At 33.8% G+C, this 6,070-nt stretch overlaps 1 long non-coding RNA gene across 2 annotated transcripts; it reads left to right on the top strand.

Moving 5' to 3' along the window:
• The first annotated feature begins 1,658 nt into the window (after window positions 1-1,658).
• On the top strand, window positions 1,659-5,576 carry LOC134263604 (uncharacterized). Of its 2 annotated transcripts, none has more exons than XR_009991321.1 (3): window positions 1,659-1,678; window positions 5,207-5,398; window positions 5,534-5,576. It is a non-coding gene; the product is annotated as an uncharacterized LOC134263604 (long non-coding RNA). The 2 variants fall into 2 exon arrangements; XR_009991322.1 differs by lacking the exon at window positions 1,659-1,678 and adding an exon at window positions 1,962-2,011.
• The last annotated feature ends 494 nt before the right edge of the window (window positions 5,577-6,070 follow it).

Below are 6,070 nucleotides of genomic sequence, written 5' to 3'. Positions count from 1 at the left end.
AAATTTATCCCAGGGATTGACGATCCGAACGATGGCTCTTTTATTGTTCTTAAAAGTCTCCTTATTCACTTGTAGATGTTTGGTTCTGTCTCCACCACTTCCCTCGGGATACTTGACCCGAAACATATCGAATTCCATGCCCCCGTCGCCCAGTTTGAACCCCTTTCTGGATTGTTGCACGGCTTCAATCTTGTCTAAAATGACGTCCTCGTTAAAATGTTTACATTGAGTAAACTCGTACCAAATGTCTGATTCCAGAGATTTGTGGCGTATGTTCAGGCGGAGGTAATCGTTAGGATTACACTGCATTTTCGATTTGAAAGTTTGTAACATGTGTCTGAATAATCGCCGAACGAATCCTCTGTTTTCTTCCTCTGAAAACTCCTTAAAAATCACAGTGTAAAAATCCTCTTGAGCTTTAAACTTTCTAGAGTGTACCCTTTCATTCACTTTGACTCGATAATACTGGGATATGGCCTTGGGTTTGGGTGGTGAATGAATAGGTAACTTTGACCCCTCATGCGCCCTAGTCCTTTGCTGTTGCTGTCGTTGTTTTTCTAGTTGAGCTCTTCTCTGTAATAGTCTGGCATTTCTTTTCCGAAGCTTTAATTCTCGCTCTTTATTTTCATCAAGAATATGATCTAATTCTCTTTCCCGTAATTGTCGTTGTCGTTGTAGTTGTTGTTGTCGTTGTTGTTCTAATTGAGCTCTTCTCTGTAATCTTTTCGCATTTCTTTTCCTAAGCTCTAATTCTCGCTCTTTATTTTCATCAAGAATTCGTTCTAATTCTCTTTCCCTTTTTTTCCATTCTAATAATCGTTGAGCATGTAACTGTTTTTCTCTAGTAGAATCCATGACCCCACCACAGGCAGGGAGCTGGATCTGACTGTAAAATGAGCTGAAAGTAGGAGAAAAGCCGTATTTATACAGTGGATGACGTCACAATGCATAGGTAAGCATATTTTTTGCACACGGCCCTAAACAAAATTGAATCGCTGCCAAGTATTTACCTGTGTAGTCAGCATAAAAAAAAAACGTAGGTTAAACGTATTTTTTTTTTGTACAGGGCCCTTACAGATGATGCAACAGGTATAAAAGTCGCTGACAAAATCATAGTAGTAGCAGCGTATAGTGTATAATGTAAACACAGTGTAAACAGACCCCCGTATTTAGGGGGATTATATGTACTGAATTGACCAGGCTATTCCCCCAGGGGCTGCACTCCCTTGACCCAGCTATCCCCTCCAGGGGCTGCACTCGCTTGACCCAGCTATCCCCCCCAGGGGCTGCACTCAGTTGACCCAGCTATCCCCCCCAGCCCCAAAAGTGCACTCAGTTGACCCAGCCATCTAGGCGCTTTATACTACTTGTGGGGTTAACCCCATAATGAAGAGGTCTAATTACGTTCAAAATTACTCTATGAGGTCGAAAAACCTAAAATTAGATTTAACCTCACAAAGACTTTGTCCAAATTTTGGACATGTCCTTAGCCCAAAACGCTCAGACATTCAGAAATCTGCTGTTTAGAGGAGTTCGGTAATTGAATCGAGGAGTTCCGAATACCTGAGCATGCGCATATATTTAAAACTAACTGCGCATGCGCAGAATACGGAAGTAGCTGTGTTTGGACATTTTGTATTAGCAGTGAGGAAATTCGAAAACACAAAAAGCAAATGCAGTAAGTCTTACTATTTTGTTGCACCACATTGAAAAAAAGCTTTGTAAGTTGTTTGATATGATTCATACGTACATTATGCAGTTGTAGAATTTATTTAAAGTCAAGGAAAGGACACTTGTAGTCCACATAAACACATACCGATTGAAAACGGGCTTTTGTGAAAAAAATTATAATGAATGCACTGATAGTTCTTTTTTTAATCAGAGGTCTGCAATGAAAATCGACCGATACCCGGGGGTCGGGCTAGTGGTTTTCTGCAAGTAGGTCGCCCCGTTGGCCAGTAAAAAAAGATAATATTATTTATACACATGCAATGCATGCAAAGCACACCTGGTACGTATTTTCACTCGTTTTTTGCAACAAAAATCCAAACCATTTAAATTTTCCATATAGCATGCTCCAACTGTCAATAAATCTCCATAATTTAATCCGTGTTGGAGTACTACTTGGCTTATTTACTTCAAAAAACGATCGTGTTTTTTTCTTAATTCGAATTTTCTCTATATCTATGGTAATTACATGCAGATATCTCATAACATAAATACATGTGATTCTTCCGATGGGAGACAAAATCTCTGGATTTTTCACGCCTCTTCCGCCCCTTCCGATTAATTTTTAAATCATCCGTGTTTAAATTTTTTTCAAATTGAATATTTTTGGCTTTAATTTTATCCTGTTTCGTAGTATAATTGCTCTCTCTCTCTCTCTCTCTCTCTCTCTCTCTCTCTCTCTCTCTCTCAATTCATTCTAGATACGTACCAATTGTTTATCTACTCTTCACACATTTGTTTACATGTACTTGTAATCGTACCTTAATCTATAGAGAAAAAATCAGAATGGAAAAATGGAATTAATGTCACTGCAATAAATTTTCGCAGCAAGTAGGAATCGTAGGAATCAACATGGGGTTGTATAATTAGGTTGTAAAATTTAGTGGTATATCAATTTGATAAATGACAATCAATGTTTATAAATGAGTGTAGGACATTTTAATCAGTTGTTAAAATACCCAATATGTCACATTGCTTACACAGTCGCTTGTGTAATTATGTGCCGGATAAAAAAATTCACCTATTAAAGAAATTAAAAAAATTACCTTTAGATACGTATATATAACTCTCTTTGTGTTAATGGAAAAAATATAATTGTCCTGTAAGATCAATTTGTACTTATTTTTCAAGATCGACCATTGAAAGTTTAAAAGAATTAAATCACAATTAATAGTTTTTCTATAGCTAAACTTAAAGAAATTCAAGCTTAAAGCTTCATTTTGTAATTTACAATATTAATTCATCATTACTTTGAATATTTACAGTGAGAGTATGTAACTTAGCTAATACAGGTCTATCAGTATTTTCACACCTGTTAGATTTTGATTCCGTGTAGAAGCTCTAATTGCAACTCTTGTCAAAACAAATGTTTTGTATAGCATGATTATCTCGTGAATTTCACCATCAGGAGACGATCGATAGGGATTAGTTACGCTCTACTGCACTTGACACCTGTGTTGTGTAGAATGATTTTAAACTGCGTAAATACAAATCTTTGGTCAATTGAATAATTTTTTGTGTGTGTCTGTATGTTAGATAGAAATTCTGACAGCTTTATAAAAATAATATTAAAAATTTACCAGACTTTAAAAACTTCAGCAAAGTAGTTGATCGAGGATTAATTGAAAGGGGGGGGGGTTACACTGCTGATCATTACCTGAACATATTATAGTGAAGTTTTTAAATGAATTTTATTGACACTTACTGAAATAAATTTTTATACTTTATTTAATTCACCATTAAACTGTCTTTTAATTAAAGCTTTTATATTTTTTCTTATTAAAAAAATAGATAGTAGTAAGACACATGTATTTCTTCTTGAATGATTTGAATGTTACAAAAGAACACTAAGAGTTCCCGAAACTAGTCAAAAATATGTCGGACAATTGTCTTGTAAATATTCAAAATTCACCGGACAGTTGTAAAATTTACCGGACATTAATTTTTTGTATGTAAATTTAACATATTATAGGATTGGAAATTGTAACGATATAATGAATGATATGTGTAAATAAAAAGATGGCAGATTTAAAAAAAATAATTATTGAAATATTTTGTATATGGCCTTTGTATGCAGGATTTGACGTTGCCGAAGGCGTGTGATGACCAACGCTTAATTCATGTATAAATTTATTATGTCCTTTCTGACAGATTTTTAAAATGTTTTTAAAAATAAAATCTGCAACATGACAACTCTTGGTTGATTGTTTGGAAAATATGTTGTTTTCCAGGCTTTTTTCTTTTGGATTTTTGTATTTTATGTGCCAGGAAAAATATTACGTAAAATATCAAACTCGTTTTAAAAAGCCTGGTAAAACGTCCGATATTTCTGACTAGTTAAAATCTATTATACAACCTCCATACAGTTAAAAATATGTACTAATGATATAAAGATATGCAAATTTATCATGAAAATGATGATTTTAAGTGAATTTGTTGTCGTTTTACTACATTCAAGTCAATCCGCTATTTTTAGAAAAGGGGAAAAACGCGCTTGTATTTTAAATGCTATCAAATACATTAAAAAAAATCCAGAAGTTGGTATAATATCATCATGCTAATAGATTAAATTATAGAGAAAATAATAAATGGTAACAAATTGTCTGTAATCAAGCAGAAATACATGTAGCAGGCACTCTTGCAACCCTGCAAATTCGTCCTTCAAAACGAAAGTAGATTGTCACATTTTTTTTTTACTGTCAGAACTACAGAGTGCATATATTTATCATGGAAAATATTTGTTGACAGGGTTTTTAAAACTGTTTTTCCTCCCAGACTTATGGAAATTATTATTTTAATATGTAGCTTTTTATAGTAGACAATCAACGTCTACATTTTATTTAAACAAGATCTGGCGATGCCCTGACGTTTTTTTTTTTCATTCCTTTAGTTTTGCATTTGTTTATTGTCAGGACAATTGAATTAAATGATTTTGTTAAGATTATATGTAAAGGTTATACAGTCTGTAAAAAAAAAAACCATCGGACATTTTGACCAATAAAATTAAGATTTTACCGGTCCCATTCAAAGTTCACCGGGGATCCCCGGTGGACCGGTGCGTTTCTGGAACTCTGAACACTTATGAACAAAACCCTAAAAATTTAATTTGGAATTCTTTAATTTCATATTTTTTAAATAGGCATGGATTAATATATATATACACACATACAAAGGTTTTGTGAAATTGACATGTTTAATTAAATCAACTGTAGTGGTTATTGCTGTTTATTTATTGACTGACTGGCTACTTCTTGGGCAAACTGGAATAAGAGGCCACCTGTCTTAAGTGGCTAGTTTCTGGACTTCCCAAAGCTTAAAACAAGTTTGACTGTACTTTTTCACCTTTTACCAATATATAAGAAAGTAGTTCACAGTACATGACAACTATGCTTTAAATAAATTTCGATGAATTTTAATTAGTAACTCGGAATTTTTGTATGTGATATAAATAAACATTTGCTTCTGTATTCCTTTGTAGAGTTCAGATACTGAAAGTGAACATCAGTGGAACTTTGATGATCTAGGCCGCTCTATTTTTGCAGCAACACCAGCATGCGTCGGACATTCATAAAGTTGAAAGAACAAACCTATGACTTGAACACACAATTTGTGATCTGAATATAGTTCACAAATTTAAGGAAAGCAACTATCAAAGACATCCAGATTGATGGTTAGTACATGTTATAAGTGCCCATAAAATCAAGACAACAATATTATTTTACAATAAATTAAAACATAACCTGTTAAAAAAAAAAATTGAACATTATCATTTATAAATATATTTTACTGTATTTTTTTTTGACAGGTATACATGAAGTATGAATGAAAGACTTTTCAGAAGAACAAGCGCAATCCCGATTCATTCTTGCCATTGTCTGCTCCAGACGGCGACATTTAGGACCTGACTTACTTTTCAGAAAAAGAAGATGAATCGATTTTTGATAGTTGATCTTAAAAAGATAACATTTTCAGGGGTCGTGGATTGAATGACATTTTCTTGCAATCTCCCATGCAGAGTTGTCGTTCGTTCCTCTCTCAGACACCTCTGCAATGGGCTCACGTCAAGATTTTTGACATAACGTATAAAACTTGATATTTGAAGAATTGTTTCAATTTAAATCAATAGTTCTGGATTGATTTAGTAAATATCTATCTAAAAATTCAGACATAAACATAGAAATTGAATTGTAATGAATTAAAACAAACGCACTATTTCTCGTGTTTAAAACTGTGTATACGCGAGCCAACGACAGAGGTGAATGTATGAGCTGATGGTAGAGAGTGATTTTCTTGATGGGCAACTAGTTTCAAGTATTTGGATGTCTATTCTCAAGTTACTGCA

This window comes from Saccostrea cucullata, unplaced genomic scaffold, assembly GCF_032062105.1.
Source record: "Saccostrea cucullata isolate Sc308-1 unplaced genomic scaffold, CSIRO_AGI_Scuc_v1 ctg11244, whole genome shotgun sequence".
NCBI classification, from domain to species: domain Eukaryota; kingdom Metazoa; phylum Mollusca; class Bivalvia; order Ostreida; family Ostreidae; genus Saccostrea; species Saccostrea cuccullata.
The sequence above is the reverse complement of the archived record's forward strand: the minus strand, read 5'-3'. Positions and strand labels throughout refer to the sequence as shown.